Below are 22,509 nucleotides of genomic sequence, written 5' to 3'. Positions count from 1 at the left end.
AGTAAAGCAAGTTGGTCAGTCCTGGATGATTACTTCTTATTCCAAAACAATTACTATAAAGGTAAAATGGGTTATGTTGCTGTAAAAAATATGACTTTCTCCAAACAGTAGCACATGAATTCCCAACCAGAACTGTGAGGCCATGACCAAGTGCAGGCCAGACATAGGACCTGTGGGAAGATGCTTCTGTGCTCAGTTAAAACAGAATTAAAACAAGCTAGACAGGAGGAGGAGGCAGGGGAGAGTGATGAAATGCTCAGAGACAGGAACCTATTTATCAGTGGAAGCCCATCTCTAAAGAGTATCTGGAGGGGATGATAGTGACGACACCCAGCTGGCTTCTTCCACCTGGATTCCACACCCATCAAACCTTCTAAAAGAATAAAGCTCAGTAAGATTGTTTAACCTTAGCAACAATGACATCATGTATTTGATAAATCTTTGTGGTAAGGGGATATACTGTTCATCACAGAACAGTTAGCAGCAACCATGTCTACTACCATTTTAACAATGATTGAAATCCTTCCTCCTTGCCAAGTGGTAGCAAAACAAATTGTTGCCAGACATTGTGAAATACCCTCAGCCACTAGGGAGTGGGGGTGAGAAATCTCCCCTGGCTGAGAACCACTAGTCAAAAGCAACATGGAAGTGGGAGAAAGAACCCATCAGGTTTCTAGATCCATCCTGTCTCCAAGAGAAAGTTGCTTGAGACTAGCCTCTCTCTCAGAGAGCAAGAGAGAGGTCTTGAGAGGCTTGGGTTGCTGGTCCTTTCAGGATACTGTAGAATCAGAACCTCTCTGAGTTCCCTGAATGTGCTGGCCCATAGCTAGGACCCCAGCCTGCTCTGTAGAGGAGCCAGCATGGAAGATATGGAAGCCAACAGACATCAGAAAACTTTCCTCCAAAACAAGGGGTCCATTTCCCTTTCTACTGCCTGCCTGCTATCATTTCCACACCCTTTGTAGAAGGCAAGTACAAATTTGAGGCTATCATTCCAGGCTCAGGCTGTCCCTGCAGGAAAAGCCTGGGAACTCTTTCACCAGCTGAAGATGTTCACTGTGTCTCCAGCACGTAGTGCAGACATGCAGCGGCCTGGGTCTAAGTGCTCCTGTAGAGGACCCAAGTTTGGTTCCAAGCACCTGTGTCAGGCTGTTCACAGCTTCCTGTAACCCAAGCTTCACTTTACAGGGCCACCTGCAGGTGACAGCAGGAGGAGTGGCTCAGCTTGGGGTTGGATGCTGTGAGAAGGTCCTCACACTGGCTCTGATCTGGTCACTCCACTTCAGCTGACCCAGCAAGCTGACCCACCCCAAAATGAAGAAAACGGCAGCACTCACTTTACCAAGTGGTTGCAAGATTCAAATGAGGGAATTGAATGTCTGTGAAAGTACTTTGCAAATATAGAGCACTAGGCAGCTGTCGGCTGTTTTTATTAACTCAAGAGGCATCATGAAAGTCAAAAAGCAAATCAATTTTAATTTGCTTAAAAGAAGACACCGGGCAGCCATTTGCAGAGAAGCAGACTGGGGAAGATTGTCTGCTGTGAATGCAGTGCTGAAGAGGAGTTAAGATAAAAGAAGAAATAGACAGATTTGAAGATGTAAGGAATGACGAGGTTGGAGAGATGGCTCGGTAGTTAGGAGCACTCGTTGCTCCTGTAGAGGACCCAAGTTTGGTTCCAAGCACCTGTGTCAGGCTGTTCACAGCTTCCTGTAACCCAAGCTCCAGGAGATCTGTCTGATACCATCTTTTGGCCTTTGAGGGCATCTGCATTCATGGGCACATACCCACACATAGACACACTCATATATACATAAATAAACATAAAGTCTTTTTTTTTTTAAGATGTAAGGAGTGGATTACAAACCTCAAAACTCTTAGATCTACAAAGAAAAAAACACCATTGCTTTTCAAAATGGTTCTTCATGAGTCCTGTTTTTCACTTTCAAGACTTTTATTCTCCACCCCCCAGTCCACCCCCATTTACCTCCTTTCCTTGCTCACTCTGGCCTCTGAAGTGCACTTGATTGTCATCCTCAGTCTGATCCAGCACTATGAAGCATTTAACTGCTCCTGGCACCATCCCAGCTATTGTACTGAGAACATGACTCTTGGTGGAGGAGAGAAGAAAGGCAGGAGGAGGAGAAGAGCACAAGAAGGCAGAGAGAGAATGGATGGAGCAAGAAGGGGCCCCCAACTGCTCTGTGGCTTTAAATCTCAGCCCATACTTACGAATCTGGAATTCAGGGTGGGGATGACCTTGCCCAGGGACCAGGCTAGTATATGTTCCACACAAGTGACTGCAATATCCCTAGATATGGCAGGCTTTCCCAGAGCCTGGGCCCTGCCACTCAAGTTCTCTCCTTGATACATTCCCTCAGCCAGTACTTGCTTTGCTGTCTCTGTGTGCCAGACACTGGCCTAGGTATTAATAGGAGCAAATATTTATACAGTGCCCAGTATTTGCCAGTTTTTGATATACATTGGTTCAATCATGACAGTCTTATAAGTCTCTTCCCTTTGGGTGTGAGCTGGTTTAGTGACCACTTCTGGCCAGTTGAATATGACAAAAATGACAGGTAGCCACTCCGTGATGAAGCTGCATAAGAACGTGGCTTTTAGGTGGGAGAAAAAGCTCAATGGGTAAAAGTGCTTGCCAAGCAAGCCTGATGACCAGAGTTCAAATCCCAGCACCAACACTCCTACAACAAGATAGGAAGCATGAAGGGAATATCCAGGAAATCTTCAGGAGCACACAGCACATCAGAAACAAGAAATTAATAATAATAAATATTTTTAATTAAAAAATAAAGAGTGTGGCTTTCATCTTGCTAGCAGATTCTCTCTTCCCGGCTTTAATGGAGTGGGCTACTGGAGGGGCCCACATAGCAAGAAACAAAGAATGCTCTGCCAACAGCCCACAGGGAACTGCTTTACACTGACTCTCTAGTAGGCTCAGGAGCAGACCCTGGCTAGATCGAAACCGCAGATGAGAGCAAACCCTGGGCACTCAGTCACTAACACCTTCTGAGAGACACTAAAGTGATGACCCAAATCAGCTCCCCTGATTCCAGACCCGCGGTTTCCAGATAGCAAACAGTCCTTGTTTCTCAACCACTATGTATATGGCCATTTACAACACAACACGATTTATGATGTTCTTTGTGGCAATAGCAATTAATATCTAACACAGTACTAAGTGGCAAAGCAGGACTTGTATGTATGTCGTTTTTTACCACTGCGTAATACACCATTGTGTAAGTGTAGCACATTTTCCTTATCCATGTAGTAACTGATGGAAGCAGTTGCAGTGATCCACAACCAAGCACTGGGCTGAGCTCCTAGACTTCAGTTGAAGAGAGGGAGGAGGGATCACAGGAGCAAGTGAGGTTAAGATCATAATGTGGAAAACCACAGAGACAGCTGACCCAAGCTGGTGGGAGCTCATGGACTTTGGCCTGTCAGCTGGGAACATGCATGGGACTGAAGTAGGCCCTCTGAATATGGGTGACAGTTATGTGGCTAGATGTGTTTGGGAAGCCCCAGGCAGTGGGACCAGGACTTATCCCAGGTGCATAATAAAATAGCTTTTTGGAACACATTCCCTAGGGTGGGATTCCTTGCTCAGCCTTGACACAGGGGGGAGGGGCTTGGTCCTGCCTCAACTTAGCATACCAGACTTTGTTGACTCCCCAAGGGAGGCCTTACCCTGAGGAGTGGATGGGGGGGGGTGGGATTGGGGGAGGTGGGGCGGGGCAGGAGAAGAGAAGGGAGGGGAAACTGGGATTGGTATGTAAAATGAAAAAAAAAACTTTTTTTAAATAAATAAATTTAAAAAAAATAAAATAAGTATCTTTCTCCTTGCCTGGCCCTCTGTTACCCATCTTCATCTGATCATGTCCGTGGGGCATCCCATAGCTCAGGACTCCACAGAAGACATGTTGGAGAGTAAACATTGGTGCAGCTCCCTGCCTTATTCTACAGTACACCTGTCTAACATGCACAAGGCCCTGAGTTCAATTCCCAGTTCTTCAAGAAATCATCACATAGGAGAGTCTGAACATGCAGCTTAGTGGCAGAGCACTAGCCTAGCATGTACAGGCCCTGCAGTCAAGCTCCAGACTAAAAACTAGAGAAGTCACGTGTGATGGTGTGGAGCCGGAAGCTGTGGCCTATGTGGGAGATTCATGCTCCGTGTTTCTCCCATTTATCCACTCTCAATGTAAGGGCAAAGTGACCTGGAGAGTAGGGTCAAATTCACCTGACACTGCACAGGCGTCAGCCGCTCAGAAAGAAGCCAACCCCACACCTGGAAGTTCTCAGTGGCCAGAGGATGTCACCTGCACGCTGGGAGAGATGGCTCACCGATGCAGCCACCGACTGCAAAATGATCGTTGAGAAGTGGCACAAGGTGTAGCCAGGGGAGCTAGTGAAAGCCCACCCTGAGACCCACGTCCAGGGCATTTGCAAGCCCGCTTCCTTTACACCTTGCTTTGCATAAACAGTTGCCAAGCCCTCAAAGTGCTGCCTCCAAGTGACCTCAAGACTTTGCTGTCGTCACTGCAGACGATCATCTCCAATGACTGGGCTGAGAGAGCTTAGCATTATCACGCCTAATTAACTCACCCTTTAAACAGACCTCTGAGAAAATAACAGGAAGGAGGGAAGGACGTTGCCAAGCCGCTCTGCTGCTCCAGGCCAGATGCTGAGCCAACACTACGGCGTTTCATCCGATCAACCTTCTGAGGCAGCAACTTTCCTCCCACTTTGAAGATGCCTAGAGCAGAGATTTCAAAAGACCAGGTGTCTCATCCAGGTGAGTAAATGTCAAAGCCATGTGCATCTGACTCCAACGCCTAGGATTCATTTAAAGTCAATAGAGGGGAGACAGGAGTGTGGTAGGAACCTTCCCATCTGTCTACCTTTCACACAAAGGTGGTGAAAGTTAGGTTCATGGGGCACTTCTGGAGAATAGGCAATGTGCACAGATGATTCCATCTGTTCACACATAGAGTACCCAGACCTTTCCCTGTCTCCATGTGCTAAGGACAATGCTAAACAGGATCACATTACCGCATGTGTAGACAAATATAAGAAACACCCTCGGGAGGAAGTCCCAAATGTGAGGCTTAGGGTTCCTTTTTTTTTTTTAAATTTGCGCTGATATTTTGCCTGCATGTGTGTCTGTGTGAGGGTGTCAGAGCTTGGAGTTAAAGACAGTTGTGAGCTGCCTTGTGGGTGCTGGGAGTTGAACCTGGGTCCTCTGGAGGAGCAGTCAGCGCTCTTACCCACTGAGCCGTCTCTCCAGCCCCTGGGGTTCCTCTTAACAGCCATTTTTTATAAATGTTGTGCCAGGAGCTACATTTCCTGACATAACAGAGGGAGAGTTTTGTCATTCAGGGTGTCTGGGAATCTGCATGGCTCAGACAAAGCCAGTCTTTTGGCAACAGAGGTTGGGCCTTGTACCAAGCTGCATTTTGGCACACCACTGGCATACCAACTCAGGCGTGAGCCCAAGCAGCCCTCTGTACAGACAGGCTGTGAAAGCAGATGTCTTATTTAATATTCTTCAGGGCTACTCCCAGGCTCACATTTCCTTCTGAGGGAGAGAGAGAGAGAGAGAGAGACTATGCTTTGTTTTGTTGTTGTTGTTGTTGTTTGTTTGTTTTTTGGTTTTTCAAGACAGGGTTTCTCTGTGTAGTTTTGGTGCCTGTCCTGGAACTCACTCTGTAGACCAGGCTGGCCTCGAACTCACAAAGATCCACCTGGCTCTGCCTCCCAAGTACTGGGATTAAAGGCATGTGCCACCACCACCCAGAGACTATGCTTTGTAAAACTCAATCCCTCCTTGACGTGCAAATAACTGAATAATGGCTCCATCAATCCACAAACAGAGACAGCACAGGAAACCTGCCTATGGTGAATTCACCCCCACACTGTTCTGGGCACTGTACATGCATTACCTTGTGTGATTACCAACTTTTGAGCTGTGCCCTTCCCCACCACTAGACCCAGTTTATGGTTGGCAAAAGAGAAGATCTGAGAGGTTGAGCTACTTGTAGAAGACTCCACAGCTGGTTCATGGCTGAGGAGGGATCTGCCCCAGGTCAGATTGGCTGGAAATCCCATGCCTGTCTTCTGTACCATGCTACTTCCGAGAGGAGAGACAGGAGAGAAAAAGAAGCAGATACTAATGGCTCCACACACGGGATGTGCAGTGTCTGTCTTGGCTATCTCGCATGTTCAGTTCTTACAGTAATCCTTCCAGGTAGATCTTACTATACTGCTTCACAAAGGAGACCGCGATGGCCGGGAGAAGTGGGGTATATTATACAATCGGTTGTGATTGAAACCCACATATGCCTGACTCTAAAGCCCGGGGTTCTTCCGCCAGAGTCTTCCACAATAGACGGTGTCTACGCAGGGTGACACAGCTCTTCCCGTCACTTCATCCGCCCAATCACGCTCTGGAAACAAAGACAGGGACGTAAGAGCAGGAACAGGGGGCTGGAGAGATGGCTCAATGGTTAAGAGCACTGACTGCTCTTCCAAAGGACCCGGGTTCATTTCCCAGCACCCATATGGCAGCTCACAACTGTCTGTAACTCCAGTTCCAGGGGACCCTCACACAGACCACCAATACACATAAAATAAAAATAAATAAATTATTTTTTTAAAAAAAGAGTAGGAACAGGAGCACACAGAGTGGGTGCTGGTCTCAGCCTGCTGTGGCTAATGGGAAGGGGGTGAGGACAGACTCAAACGGCAGCTAGGAAAGGGAGCGTGTGGAGCACACGTGTGCATAGGGTGGAAGATGGCTCTGTGCTAGGACGTGTGTCCTCTCTCCCTCCTTACTGGGCTTCCTCTACTTCCTTTACTGGCCCCATCCGTAAAATGGGGTCTATTCTATTGCCCCTGAAGGCACCACACCCTACAGATGCACAGGTAGAAGGAGAAGTTTCCAGAGAAAGCACCCAGAAGCAAGTACCTTTGATTCAAACTTAATGAAGTCCCCAGTGGTCCAGAAAAGCTCTCATTCCACAACACAGACCCCATCCAGCATCCTGCTGTTCCCAGGGTGGCTACCTTCCTCTTGTTCTGAAAGCTCTATAGATGTTGTAATGACTAGTTTGTTCATTTTTGCCTGGTGTCTTAGTTAGGGTCTCTATTGCAGTGAAGAGACACCATGACCACGGCAGCTCTTACAAAGGAAAACATTTAATTGGTGTGGCTTACATTTTCAGAAGGTTAGTCCATTATCATCATGGTGGGACATGGTGGTGTGCAGGCAGATATGGTGCTGGAGAAGTAGCTGAGTGTCCTGCATCTTATCTTGCAGGCAACAGGAAGTGGTCTGTCCCACTGGGTGTGGCTTAAGCATATATATGAGACCTCAAAGTCCACCTCCACAGGGACACACTTCCTCCAACAAGACCACACCTCCTGATACTGCCACTCCCTTTGGGGGCCATTTTCTTTCAAACCACCATACCTAGAGAGGAGCCAGTTTGCTTTTGTTGTTGCTTTTGTTTGTTTTTGTGTGGCAGGGTGGGGGATGAGGGGTGTCATCTCCCTATGGAGCCATTGGTGGCCTGGAACTTACCGTGTAGACCAGGCTGGCCATGTCACAGAGATCCAGCTGTCTTCCCCTAAATGCTGCCTGGTGTGTGTGTGTGTGTGTGTGTGTGTGTGTGTGTGTGTGTGTGTGTGTGTGTGTGTTGGGTGAATACCAGTTTTTGTTCACTACACATGCTCGAGGAAGCATTTTGAAATAACAGAGCATGGGGAAGTAAGGAGTAGTACACACATGTTAGTGTAAAAGTTCTCCAGCAGAAGTGTCCTTCCTTCCTTTCTGCTAGGTGCCAGCTGCTTGCTGTTGAAATGGGCAAGTTCATGAAACCCGGGAGTGTGGTGCTGCTCCTGGCTGGACGCTACTCCAGACACAAAGCTGTCATCATGAGGAACATTGATGATGGCACCTCAGACCATCCTGACAGCCATGCCCTGGTGGCCAGAATTGACCACTATTCCTGAAGAAAATCACCAAGAGATCAAAGATCAAGTACTTTGTCAAACTTCATAACTATAGTCAGCTCCTGCCCACAAGGCACTCTGTGAATAACCCCTTAGACAAAACTGGTTTCAACAAGGATGTCTTTAGAGACCCAGCTCTGAAACATGAGGCCAGGCAGCAGGCCAAGGTCAAGTTTGAGGGACAATACAAGACAGGGAAGGACAAGTAGATTTTCCAGAAGCTTCACTTTTAGGTATATTTCTGTTTCCATTATTTAAAAAACTTTAAAAAAAAAAAAAAAAGAGTTCTCATACTTGTGCACACATGTGTGGAGGCCAGAGAAGGATGCCAGGTGTCTTCTTCTAGCACTCTCCACCCTATTTCCTTGAGACAGGGTCTCTGGATGAGTCATAATTGCACCAATTTGGCTAAGGTGGCTGGTCCTATAGCTTTTGGGAGCCACCTGTATCTCCCTGCTGAGCCGATGCTGGGGTTACAGCTACATGCAGCCATACCCAGCCTTTTATATATGTGTACTGGAAACTCAAACTCAGGTCCTCATGCTTACAGAACAAGTGCTCTGTAGCTAGAGTTTTCCTGCCTTGCCCACAGTCAGGACAAATCTCTGTCACCTGCCAGTCCCACAGCTGCTCAGACCCAACCAAGTAAACACAGAGCCTTATATTGCTTACAAACTGTATCACCGTGGCAAACTTCCTGCTAACTGTTCTTATAGCTTAAATTAATCCATTTCCACAAATCTATACCCTGCCACACGGCTTGTGGCTTACCAGAGTCTTCACATGCTGTTTGTCATCATGGTGGCTGGCAGTGTCTCTCTCACCCAGCTTCCTGTTCTCTCAATTCTCCTCTCTGTTAGTCCTGCCTATACTTCCTGCCTGGCCACTGGCCAATCAGTGATTTATTTATTGACCAATCAGCAATACATTTGACATACAGACCATCCCACAGCAGTGCTCTTATACACAGCTATAATAAAACACCATGACCAGAAGCAACTTGGGGAGGAAAGAGTTTATTTCACATCCTGATCACAGTTCATCATGAAGGGAGTCAGCAGGAACTCAAGGCAGGAACCTGGAGGCAGGAACTGAAGCAGAAGCCATGGAGGAAGATGCTTACTGGCTTGCTCCTCATGGCTTATTCATCCTGCTTTCTTATAGTACCCAGAACCACCAGCCTGGGGATGGCCCCACCCACAATGGGTTGGGCCCTCCCACATCAATCAATAGTCAAGAAAATGTCCCCAAAGACTTGCCCACAGGCCAACCTGATGGGGCCATTTTCTCAAATGAGGCTCCCTCTTCACAGATGACTCTAGTCTGTGTCAAGTTGACAAAAAACTAGCCAGCATACTCCCTGAGCTATCTCCCCAGCCACAAGAAGGTATTTCTAAGTTAAGTAATTCAAAACTGAATCTCCATTCTCTTGCAGAAGGCAAAAGGTCTCAACCTGGTGTTCTATCTTATTCTGTGTTTCCTTCAATACATACCCAGCAGTAACTTGTTATTCCTTGCTATTAATTAAATCCTTCATTCACTAAAATGGATTTATTTATTTACCAGCTACCAAGTTATAGGTTGTCTTGGTTGCTTAGGAAACATGGTTATGGATGAGGAAAAAATAGACACTGTCCTTTTCCTTGTGGAATTTAGAGCCTGGTGAGCAGAAGGAAATTAATCTATTAATCACATGCAAGAATTACATAATTTAAACCATAATAATTGCTTGGAAGAAAGAGTACATGATGCTTTGAGAGCAAATAACAGACAGGCCTGATCTGATTGGAAAAAAAAAATGTTTAGAGTGAGATCTAAAGAATGGGGCAGAAGTCGGGGCTTGCAGACACACTGGGTCCGCATTTCGGAAAGGTCTATGGATAGACTATGGAGAACAGGCTGAGCATGGTAGCAGTGGGAGAAAGTGTGCACTCTAAGGAATTTGGGGAGAGAAGACAGGAGGCTGTTACAGGATGCCAGGAAAAGGGAGATGTGTTGGTCCAGGGCAGGGGCTATGAAGAGTGGACCAAACCCAGAGCTATCCCAGTTGACAGCATCCCTGACAGCCTGGGTGACCAGAGGAAAGCAGAAGCAGGTGCCAACCCTGACTCTTGGTTTGGGGTCTGGAGATGGCCAGTGATGCCATTCACTGAACTTGACATTTGCTATGTGCACAGCACAGTGCAGCATTTCATCCTATGAGGAGCAGTCCACAAGAAGAGTACTGGTTCTACTCCTTCCTGGTGTCCACAGCCAAAGAAAGCCATCTTCTACAATCTCTCATACAAACCCCACTCAATCCTATAGGTCATTCAGATGTCATAGGTGCTCCCTTGACTGTGCTCCAAACACCGTCTATAGTGAGTCACACCAAGAAAACGTTGCATACACACACCCTCATTCTAGATTCAGTTGTATAGAAGCAGACTTTCTCTTCTATACAAACAAAGGTCCACTCTGATCCACACATGGCCCCATCTCAGCCACACCTTGTGTGTGGACCTAAGGAACCAATTTGGCCTTTCCAACCTTGCATACTCTAAGGTCAGAAATATCTATCTCCCCCATCCTGCATGGTAGACTTCTATGGTTTACACACTTTAAAGAGAACTACTGAAAGTCCTGTAGAGGCCAAGGATGAAATTCCATGTACCTCAAGTATATGCAAGGCCCTGGGTTCAACTTCCTGCACCACAAAGACTTTAAAATAAATGAATATGGCCAGTGAGATGGCTCAGCAGGTAAAGACACTTACTGCCCAAAGATGCAAGGCTGATGATTTGAGTTCAGTCCCCAGAACCAACATAAAGGTGGAAGGCAAGAACCATCTCCACAAAGCCATCCTTTGATTTCTACATGCACATCCTACATTCATACATACACTAGCCTCTGGCTAGCTAGCTATCTCTCCTTATACACAATAATAAATAATAATAATAATAATAATAAATAAATAAAAGCCCAACAGCAGAAAGCATGAGTATACTGGTTCCTGGAGGAATGAAAGGGGGATCTGTGGTTGGTATGTAAAATGAATAAAAAAATCTTAAATAAAAAAATAAAAATAGAAGAGAGAAAGGAGAGATGCACTCAGCTCAGGGGGAGGAATGTTTTCCTTGACAAGGCCCCATAGTCTTACCCATCCATCTATCCATCCATCTATCCATACATCCATACATCCATTCAATAACTATTTAGAAAGAGTCAGTTTGGGAGTAGGCATGGCTTTGAATACTGAGAATATAGAAATGAAAAGGAGAGCCTCCTGCGATTGGGGACTACCTAACATACATGAGGTTCTGGGTTTTATCTTCACCATCAAATAAACCATGAGTGGGAATGTCACATGACTGTAATCCCAGCACTTGAAAGGTAAGGTAGGAGGATGCTGGGAATATGAATATTAAAAACCAAAATAGCACTCACAGACAGAAATGGCTATGTAAACAGACAAGTGTCCTGGGTCGAGACACATACCTTAAGATTGGGTAGGTGCCGGGCGGTGGTGGCGCACGCCTTTAATCCCAGCACTCGGGAGGCAGAGCCAGGCGGATCTCTGTGAGTTCGAGGCCAGCCTGGTCTACAAAGCGAGTTCCAGGAAAGGCGCAAAACTACACAGAGAAACCCTGTCTCAAAAAACCAAAAAAAAAAAAAAAAAGATTGGGTAGGTGCTTGAATTCGATGGGAGGACTACGAGGAGAAAGACTCGGCCATGAGTGCAAGAAGTTCACAGAACAAACAAAGCTTGTTGGGAGCATGGGATAAATCCACTGAACCTGTGACATCCCAGGGATCATGAACAAAAGAAGTTGTTGAGGACCAGGAACCTTTTCAAGGATCAAAAGGAACACTGACAAATATGATCTTCCCCTTCTGCCACTCTCTAAGTAGTTTCCTGTCAGGACAGAGAATCTTCATCACAGAAAATCAAATGCTCTTGCATTGGAAATTGATACAGCTTGTTTGTGTGTGTATCCCATCAAAAGCCCATTTCAGTAAAACCAGCAGCCTCGCCAACCATCCACACAAGCTATCTTTCTACTTTTGGCTCTGTTTACCTGAAATGAACAAACACTATCTAGTCCACACCAATAAATCAAATGTCTACAAATTCTAAGCTGAGCAACCCTGGGGATAATCAACATTTTTTTTCTCCTTTTCCAAGTAATTATGCACATGATAATCAAGGGACAAAGAAATTATCAAGCTATTCAAGAATATCCAAAAGCCTATCCTTGGTGTTTACTTGAAAATATTAAGTACCTGTGTGGCAAATCATAGATGTGGCTGAGCAATTTCTCTTGCGGTACCAAGCAATGCTTATAAACGCCAGCACCCTGTGGGACCATTCCTGACTGGTGGCGGAACAGAATTTGATGTTTCTAAAATTACGTATGTTAATTATATCTAACAAAGTTGTTTATCAATAAAATGTGCAATCATGTCTGAACTCCACCATCTTTTCCTGTCATTCAGGATAACCAGGTATTAGCTTGAATAAGCTTGGCAAACTTTTCCTCTAAAAGCCTGCAAATATACATTTAGGTTTTCTTCCTATAGTGTCTCTGCTGCAACTATTCAGCTCCATCACAATGGAGCAAAAATCAGCCCTAGATATCCTGTACGTGAAGGAGCAGGTCTGAGGGTCTCAATCAAACTCTACTGATAGACAACACAAAGTTTGAGTTTCATATCGTCACACATCATGAAATCTAATTGTTGCTTGAATTCTTTAAACCACTGAACTAGTGAAGAAAACAAATCCAGGTTGTGAGCCATAAAGAGGAGTGGGTGGATTTAGCCTGTGGGTCATAATTCACTGAGAGGAGTGGGTGGATTTAGCCTGTGGGTCATAATTCACTGAGCCCTGATTTTGCTTGATGTGGTTGGTAGGTGTTAGAATAGTTGAAAGGACATAAAGTTTACCTTCTCACAACCCTTAATCTTAGCAGTCAGGCAAGATCCTTAACCTCAACAGTTCTCTCTCTTCCTTTCCCTTCAAAAAATAAAGATAATCACAGAACCCATGCTAAGAATAAAATGAGGGGTAAGGACAGATAATAAGGATAATATGTAGAGTACACAGAAGTTCTGGCAGAATCCAGATGAACTGAATTCAGGAAAGAACCAAGCATTCGCTCAATACCATCTTTCTCTCACTTCCTTTACAATTGCCTTACCACATCCGGGCTTTGCTTATTTCTCTTTCTTTTCATTTGCTCTTCCCATATTGGAACTGATAGTGAAGCATGAGAAGGAAGGAAAATGGCTCCTCTTCCCATTCCCTTGTGGTGTGAACCCTCCAGCCTGACCCTTCCCCTTGTGGTGTGAACCCTCCAGCCTGACCCTTCCCCTTGTGGTGTGAACCCTCCAGTCTGACCCTTCTCCTCCCAGTGCAGCTGGCCTAAGCTAGCTTCTTGAGGCCTTGGGAGTCAGAAATTATTAATATCAAGGAGAGACTAATGAAGCCACAATTGATTCTCCAAGCTGGATGCCACCTCTTTGTGAAGGTGTCCCACAAGAGACAAAGATCTCTGGAGGGGATTTAGAGTGGCAATTATATTCATCTCTTCTCTCTTAGCAGAACGACCACCTATTAACCTCCTCCCACGAGTGCCCCAAGGTTTATTAATCACAAACTTCACAGCTCACAGCACCTTCCCCAAGCTCAGCTGCCCCGCAGGCTGACTGTGGGCAGGCAGCACACCTCCCCATCATGAGAAGAAAAGTGAGCAATGGGACCCAGGAAGAAATGAGGAGACCTGAGCTTCCTGGGAACTGAGAAATGGGCTCTGAGGGAGTCTTCAGAACTACCCAGCTGAGTTCTCTCCAACTTTGAAAATATCCAGACACTACTGAAAAGAAGGGTTTTTTTTTTTTTTAAACTTTAAAGATGACGCATGCTGTAACTTACTGCATCCTGAAGAACGGGACCTGGACTTCTCATAGAAAATACTGGATGCCAGAGCTTTAAAACGTCCAAAGAAGTCTATTCCCATTAGCTGATAATGCCAAAGCTGGCAGGTGCCATCAGAAGAAGCTGACACACTGTGCAGAGACAATGGAGATTGGTATTCAGGAACCAGTGCCCAAACCTCTGCTTTCTGCCTTGAAACCTCCCCTCTCCGGGCCTCATTCTCCAAGTCCCTAAAGCTAGGGGAAGCTGTGTTAGGGATCCAGTGAGATGTGCTGAGACAGCACCCATGCAGCTGCTCTGTTTCTTCTCACAAGCCAGTTTTGGTTTTTGCAGTGCTGAGGGCTGAACCCAGAGCCCTGCACATGCTAGGCAAGCCCCCACCACTGAGCTACAAACACAGCCCAATTCTGACCATTTGTGGTTCTCAGTAAACATTTCTAGCACTCACACATATATGTTTAGAACCTACTTCAGGAGGAAAACAATGGCCATTCATTGTGGTTTGCTAGGGCTGTCTCTAGAAAACACTAGACTAAGAGGCTTAAACACGAGAATTTTCTTTCCTCACAGTTCTTTTTTTTTTTTTTTTTTTTTTTTTTTTTGGTTTTTCGAGACAGGATTTCCCTGTGTAGCTTTGCGCCTTTCCTGGAACTCACTTGGTAGCCCAGGCTGGCCTCGAACTCACAGAGATCCGCCTGGCTCTGCCTCCTGAGTGCTGGGATTAAAGGCGTGCGCCACCACCGCCCGGCTTCCTCACAGTTCTTGATGATGGGATTCAGTCAAGGTGACAGCAGGATTGATTTCTTCCCAGGTCTCCTCTCATGGCTGTGTCTCACAAGATCATCTCTCTGCCTGTGTGTCCGTGTCCAAATCTTTTCTTATATAGTGACAGTCATTAGCACCCGCCCACACACTATCTCATTTAATTATCTTTTTAAAGATCTGATGTTCAAACACATTCACATTCCAGAGTTCTAGGGAATAAGACTTTGCCCCTCTTTTTTCTTCAGTCCAGTGCTGGACTCCCTTCTCTTGGTGAGAACTGGTGAGACTTAGAGTCCAGAGTAAACAGGGAGTAAGGGACATTCCACAAGTCAGGTCCTAGCACACACATATATAAGTCTTTATTTCTGTTCTCATCTCACTGAGTCATCGTGGACCAACTGTGCCCCACCTCCAAATTCACATGCTGAAGTCCTAACCCCCAGGGTGGTACATTAAGAGAGGGAGTCTCTGCAAGTGCTATGGGTGGAGCTGTCACAAATGAGATTAGTGTCCTTAAAGGACACTTTAAAGGGATGCAGGGACTGTAGCTCAGTGGTAGGGTGCTTGTCTAACACAGGAGACTGTGTTTCTCTCTAGCACAACTATTTTTTTCTTTTTATTGAAAATGGATTCTTTTCTCATATAATATATCCTGGTTATAGTTTCCCCACCCTCTACTCCTCCTACTTCCTCTGTACCTCTCCTCCCCTCAGGATCCACTCCCTTTCTGCCTCTCATTAGAAAAGAGGTTTCCAAAAGAAAACAACCAAACACGACAAAATAAAATAGAATAAGAAGAAACAAAAATGTTCATATTGAAGTTGGACACGGCAACCCAACAGGAGGAAAAGAGTTCCAAGAGCATGCACAAGAATCAGAGACCCACTCATTCTCAAAGTCAGAAGTCCCTTAAAAATACTAAGCTAATAGCTATATTACTTATGCAGAGGACCAGGTGCAGACCCATGCAGGCCCTGTGCTTGCTACTTCAGTCTCTGGGAGCTCATATGCGCCTTGCTTAGTTCATTCAGAGGGCCTTGTTCTCCTGGTGTCCTCCATCCCCTCTGACTCTTACACTCTTTCCAACTCCTTTTCCATGGGATTCCCTGAGAGGAGGGATTTGATGGAGACCTCCAATGTAGACTCTCTCTGCCTAACGTCTGGCTGTGAGTCTCTGCATCTATTCCCATCTGCTACCAGAGGAAGCCTCTCTGATGATGACGAGCTAAGGCATTAATCTATGAGTACAGCAGAACATCATTAGGAATCATTTCACTGATTTTTTTTTTTAGATCATTAGGTCTCTAGGCTATCTAGTCTCTGGTTCTTGGTTACTCAAGCAGCGCTGGGTGTGGGCTCCTTCTCATGGAGTGTGCCTTAAGTCAAATCAGACATTGGTTAGTTACTCCCATAAGTTCTGTGCCACCATTGTCCTAGCATTATTTTTCAGGCAGGACAGATTGTAGGTCAAAGGTTTTGTGGCTGGGTTTGTGTCCATATTTCTCAATCAGTAGCCTGCACAGAACCTTCCTGCACCACAGACTAGAACATAGTGGTGAAGGCTCCATGTAGGCACCAATTTGACTTCTCCGTGTTCAATGAGTTGTGTGGATGTTGTCCTCAGCAATCCCCTGCCCTATGCACAAACCTGTCAGTTTGCAGAAAGCAGCCCTCTGTCCTAGCATCAGCCTGGGTTGTTTGGGGATCTCCACAGCCAACAACTCAATTGCGTGCAACCCAGTCCCTCTATTGGAAGCCTTGCCTGTCTATAAGAGATGGCCAGTTAAGACTCTATATGCCCCCTTACCAGGAGTTCTCATTAGGATCACCTTCATAGATTTCAGGAAGTTTCCATGGCACTGTCTCCACATCACTCGCCAAAAGCCTCCAATTCCAGCTGTCTCTTCCAGAACTCACTCCAACCCAGCCCCCACACACCTGATCCTTCCCACTCCTGTCCTCACCCACCCCAAGTCCACTGTAAAACTTCTTCTATTTCCCCTTTCTAGGGAGATCCATACATTCTCACTAGACTACCTCCTCCTCTTTACCTAATCTCTCTGGGTCTACAGATTGTAGCTTGGTTATCACTTACTTAATGACTAATATCCACTTACAAGTGAATACATACCCTATTTGTCTTTCTGGGTCTGGGTTACCTCACTTGGGGTTTTTTAAAGGGAGATATTTAATTCCAGTGCTCGGGGGGCTGAAACAAAAAGATTGCCTCAAACACAAGGCCAGCCTGAGCTACAGAGTAAGTCTCTGTCTCTGTCTCTGTCTGTCTGTCTGTCTGTGTGAAAGGGAGAGAGACAGAGACAGAGACAGAGAGAGAACTTGCCAGTTCTTTCTACTATGAGAGAATACAAAAAGTCAGCTGTCTGCTACCCAGAGGATGCTGAATTTGCACCCTGACCTCAGACAGTCTTCAGAACCAGGCAAAACAAATGTCTGTTGAATAGTCAACCAGTCTACAAGGTTTGCTTGCTTGCCTGCTTGCCTGCTTGCTTGCTCACTTGTTGGGGTTCTGGATGTTAAACCTAGGGCCTTGTGCATATTAGGTAGTAGACACAGACATAGAGTCTGTCTTCTTTTTCACATTTACCAAGTTAGATTTTATCATAATCCTTTCTTTGGTCTGTTGATGTCCTGTCTCTCTGAAGTAAATCTGCAGTTCTTTAAGGGAAAAGCCATGCCACTGACACTGTCTCAGCACCCACCAGTCTGCATTCGACTAGCTCAAGTGTTCATCATCTCTCTGCTGGATGCAGGCCTCACTTTGTATTCAGAAGTCATCTCAAATCTGGCATGTAAAATGCAGAAGGAATGAAGGCATAGGTGAGCAAATCAATGAGATAACAAGCTTCCTGAAGTGCCGGTCTCTCTTTATCTTAGGTTTTTCTCCTTCCTCTGGCTCTCACACTCCAACAAAGGACAATTCTGAAGGGCCTTCCCAGCTCCAGCTTCCCCAGGGCTGGCTGAGATTTTCGTTAAGCTCCATTAGCTAGTTCCTTCCCCAGGTGTGGATCCCCAGCACACTCATAGAGCTGCGCACTAATCTCCATCCCAGAGCCTGCTTCAGGAACCCACAAGAGACATACATTTTGGACATTCTTTTTGTTGCTGTTTTTGTTTTTGTTTTTTCAAGACAGGGTTTGTCTGTGTAGCTCTGGCTGTCCTGGAACTCACTCTGTAGACCAGTCTGGCCTTGAACTCACAGAGATCCACCTACCTCTGTCTCTTGAGTGTTGGGATTAAAGGCGTGCACCACCACCACCTGGCTCATTTTAGACATTCTTAACACCCCTAATATGGACCCTAGCATTTCTACTTACTCCTACTGTGACCTTGACAAAAACTGCTCAACTTCTCAGCAGCCTCATCTGCAGTAATACTTAACTGACTGTGCTGTGGGAGATAAATGAAATGTCACCTGAAACACAGCACAGTACGGAACATATTCATTAGTAAATGCTCAATAAAAGTTTATTTATATGATCATCAACTGTACATGACCCAAAGATTATGGAAAGACCTTGGGGTACAATGAGGCCTTTAAATGAACTACCTGGCTCCAAGAGAGGCAAGTAGATGTCTATGATGGCAGGCAGGCATGCACCACACACAAGTGTGGATAGACCTATGGACGTAGAGTGGAGATATGCAAAGTGTGAACACTGAAGTGACTATGTGGGAGGTCCTTGTCGTTGGTGAAATTTCAAAAGGAAATCTAGGAACTAGATACTTCTCCAGCCCTCAAGGACGTTCCAGGTACCAAAGAGGAACTAGAATTTAATCAGCAACTAAAGGAAAAGGCACATTTTCCCAACAGCACAAGTGATGTTGTCCTAGAGGGATGCAGCTCTAATGCTGTCTGAGCTTGGGAGGGAGGTACCGCTATTCTGTCTGGGACACTGGGGACCCAAGCATGGACATACAGAGAGGCATGCTTTGAGAACATTTAACTGGGTTTAGTCTCATCTCTTAGAGGCCATAACCAAAAGATGACTTTTGTCTTTAAAGTATTGTTAAAGGTGTTGGCCTTTGCCAGCACTAGTCTCATACGAGGGTCTGTGGAAAGGGCTGAGGGTTGTCTTCTAGGAAAACTCAGAAGCGAGAACCTGGGGGAAAAAACTGAAAAGAAGAAAATATTTCAGAAATAGAAACTAAGCTAGGAAAAGGTTTGAACACCTTTCTTAGGAGAAATAAAAGGTAAAAATAAGGGTGAGAGACAAACAAAAAGAAATGCATCAAGAGATCAACAGACACTAACAAACAGCGAAGCCAAAAAGGCAGTGTACACATTAATGGACTCCCTCAGGAAAGCCAGGGCTGGGGATGTGGCTTAGTGGGAGTGTTTGCCTACCCCAGACAAGGACCTCAGTCCAAGTTTTAGCACCACAAAGAGAAACCAAAACAAGGGAACATAACAGTAGTAATTCAAGAGAATTTCCCTGCTGTAAGACACGTGTAAAATGAAAAACATGGGGGTAAAATGGGGACTTACACGGAAGGAAGGGAGTCGGCCAGGTAGGAGGGCATAAGAGAGCATAAGAGGTGAGCACAGTCACGACACATTCTATCCATGTGTGACATTGTCAAAGAAAACTTCCCTGAAATTAAAAAAGATTTGAAAATTTCATATTAAAAGGAAAGACCTATATCTAAGACTATTGATCCACAAGGACCAAGAGACAAATCAGTGGTCCCAATTCTTCAAGGTTCCTTATCAGATATTTACATTACAATTCATAACAGTTATAGGAGAATTACAGTTATGAAGTAGCAATGAAATAGTTTTTTGGTTGGGGTCATCACAACATGAGGAACTGTATTAAAAGGTTGTAGCATTAGGAAGGTTGAGGACCACTGAAATGAATGGTGGCATATTCCTGTAATCCCAGCACTTGGGAAGTAGAGACAAGAGAAGCAGAAGTTCAAGGTCATCAACAATAAATAGTGAATTTGAGGCTATCCTGTGCCACATGAAACCCAGTCTCAAAAACAAAGAAAAAAATGCCACTTCTTTTTCAAATGGGGAGATTACACTATAGTATCTTAGGATATTCATTTGGATTTTTTAAAAACTGGTTTTTGTTTGGTTGATTAGTTGGGTGGATGAGTGAGTAGTTTTTGTCTCGTTATTTTATTTTGTTATTTTTAGAAAATCTTACACTATAGTCCAGGTTATCCCTGAGCTTACAACAATTCTCCTGCCTCAACCTCCCAAGTGCTAGGATTATAAGCATGAGCCACCACACCTGGCTTCCAGAAACTCTGAAAAGCTAACAAGTCAGGAGAGTGATCCTTTACAGGGAAAGAAAAGGGATTGTATATGCTCAATGCACAATATATACTTGTATGAAAATGTCCTTATGTGACATGGCACCATGTACAATAAATACATCTGATGAAATTCTTTTTTAAAAGGCACTGGACTGGGATAGGGTTTGTGGCCAGTTTTGAGGGTGAGTAACAAAGCCAGTTCCTCAGTTTGGGTTCTCATCTCAGGACAACCCAGTAACCTATACAAATGCCAAGTGTTGGGTTTTGTATCTATTTCATTCTTTTCAATATAAAATGGTAAAGTGTGCTTAAGTAATGCTATGACACATTGCGACACTTCATACAGAGTTGATGAACTGTAAGTGTTTGTCAGCCAATTTAGCCATATCTATCTACATTTCAAATTATACCCAGTCCATATGTCACACAGGTTAAAGAACAGATAAAATAGGAAATGTGACTATGGATGGATAAGGATGAAGGACTCTAGAAACATGGTATTTAAAACTGTTCTTTCAAGGGCTACCTATCAACTCTTGCCTAGCATACGCAAGGCCCAACGTTCAATCCCCAGCATCTCAAAATAAATAGATAAAGTCAGGCTGGCAAAGCATTTACCAACGATCAGGGAACCATATTATGCAAGGCCCTTTACATCTCAGTGAGCTCCTTATAAATATGAGATTATTATCATCATATCAGATGTAGTGAGTGAGACTCAGAAGTATACTCACAGTCACCCAGCCAATCAGACAAAAGAGTCCTTCACTTCAGAAATTAATATTCCAGAGAAAAGAGAGTAAGAAACTAGCAACTATCTGCCATGCATTGGACAGCAAAGAGAATGAAACTCAGTGGTTTTGTTGAACAAAATGGACTATTCTTGGTAACATATGAAAGCAAGAAACACAGGGGCCATGCATGAGAAGTTATCTTTTGTATTGGGTTCAATGGTGCAAAACCTTATTAATATCTTTTCAATAGTATTATATACATTATAAAACCTTTTGTAAAATTAAATCATCCTTCAGTTTTCAAATGCATAAACATATGACTGGTTTTCATGCAAGTTGATGGGATTCAAGGTTAATTCCGCTCAATAGACAACTAAGTTAACTTCCAGTTGAAGACTGGGCACAGCATGAACACAATCCACCAGGCTTGTGATGCCTGAGTGGCCCTCCTGAGCCTGGCTGGCAGGCCTGTTCACGTCCTGGCCTCACAGCAACAGGCAGAGGGCGTCTGTAGACTAAGACCACGCGGAATTCCGACAAAAGAGAATTAGAGAACCCTGACTAATACAGACTAATACAGCTGCAGCTGGAAGGAGAAAGAATTCACGAACATGAAAGGCAGGCAGGCAGTTCCCGAGGGAAACATCCTTCATTTCAGAGCCCGCAGAGAGAGGGGGAAAGGATCACTGGACTCAGAGGCCACCTGGGGTCCTGACTGCCATTTGCTAGCTTTGTGACCTCAGATCAAGTCATTTAACATTTCTGGAATCCGTACCTCCCAGGGGAATAAAAGGGTTAATAGCATCTACTCCCTCCCACTCCCAAGGCTGCAATAAGGATTGGAAGAGCAACTAATAATAACTGACAGACACCAAACTCTTGCTGTGTGCCAGTCAGTGGGCTGTATGCTTTAGATGGTACCTCTGAACCCTCCACCACCCTGCTAAAGTAGCCTCTATTGTTCTCCCACTCTCCAGGGGGAGAAACGAGGCTTGCAGGGATTAAATGACTTTCCCAAGTACATTATCTCCAGATTCTGTGTCCTTCGCTCTGGTATGCCTTCTGGAGGTCATCTCTAGAATAACCCTATCTATGCGCTAAAAATTACACACGCGGTAGGTACCAACTGGTACCTGGAGGACCGTTCTCCCATAGGCAAAATAAATGGGATGCTTCAAGAACACCTCCAAGGACTGAGAAATGCAGACCCATAGATAAAGGTCTGTATTAGTCAGGGTTCTCTACAGGACCAGAACTGACAGACTGTGTGTGTCTGTGTGACTGTGTGTGTGTGTGTGTGTGTGTGTGTGTGTGTGTGTGTGTGTGTGTGTGTATCTGTGTATTTATATAGAGAATGTGTGCCTGGTAGTCTAACAATGGATGTCTCATTTTAGAGGGGCCAAGAATCTGGTAGGTGCTCAGTCTACAAGGCTGGGTGTCTTAACACTCACTCCCATTCTGGTGCTGAAGGTCTGAAGGATTCCTGAAAGCTGCTGGTCTACAGCCTATGTGAGAAACCTGAAGAAGCTGCTTCTAATATCAAAGAAATAATATCACAAAAGCAGGATATATGAACTTGTCAGCAAGAGTTAAGGCAAGCAGGCAAAAACCAAAGTTTCTTTCTCCCTGCTTATGAGATTAAGTCATCATAGGCTACTGTTGAGACGCAGTGTCATACTTGGTTGAGTTTTGTTGGTAGTGGTGGTTTTTATTTGTTTTAGGGTTGCTGTTTTTTTATAGTTATAGTGAGAGTTCTTATAATTAAACATCTGA

General features: G+C 44.9%; 1 long non-coding RNA gene and 1 pseudogene across 1 annotated transcript; one reads left to right on the top strand and one right to left on the bottom strand.

Annotated features, from left to right (window-relative positions):
* The first annotated feature begins 3,871 nt into the window (after positions 1 to 3,871).
* On the top strand, positions 3,872 to 12,847 carry LOC128123240 (60S ribosomal protein L27-like; annotated as a pseudogene).
* Positions 12,848 to 18,176: 5,329 nt separating this feature from the next.
* On the bottom strand, positions 18,177 to 21,281 carry LOC128123186 (uncharacterized). Its single transcript, XR_008222592.1, has 2 exons — positions 19,224 to 21,281; positions 18,177 to 18,850 (listed from the first exon to the last, which is right to left on the bottom strand). It is a non-coding gene; the product is annotated as an uncharacterized LOC128123186 (long non-coding RNA).
* Between the last annotated feature and the right edge of the window lie 1,228 nt (positions 21,282 to 22,509).

Source organism: Peromyscus californicus, unplaced genomic scaffold (assembly GCF_007827085.1).
Source record: "Peromyscus californicus insignis strain IS unplaced genomic scaffold, ASM782708v3 Scaffold_3__1_contigs__length_106647218, whole genome shotgun sequence".
Classification (NCBI taxonomy): Eukaryota; Metazoa; Chordata; class Mammalia; order Rodentia; family Cricetidae; genus Peromyscus; species Peromyscus californicus.
The sequence above is the reverse complement of the archived record's forward strand: the minus strand, read 5'-3'. Positions and strand labels throughout refer to the sequence as shown.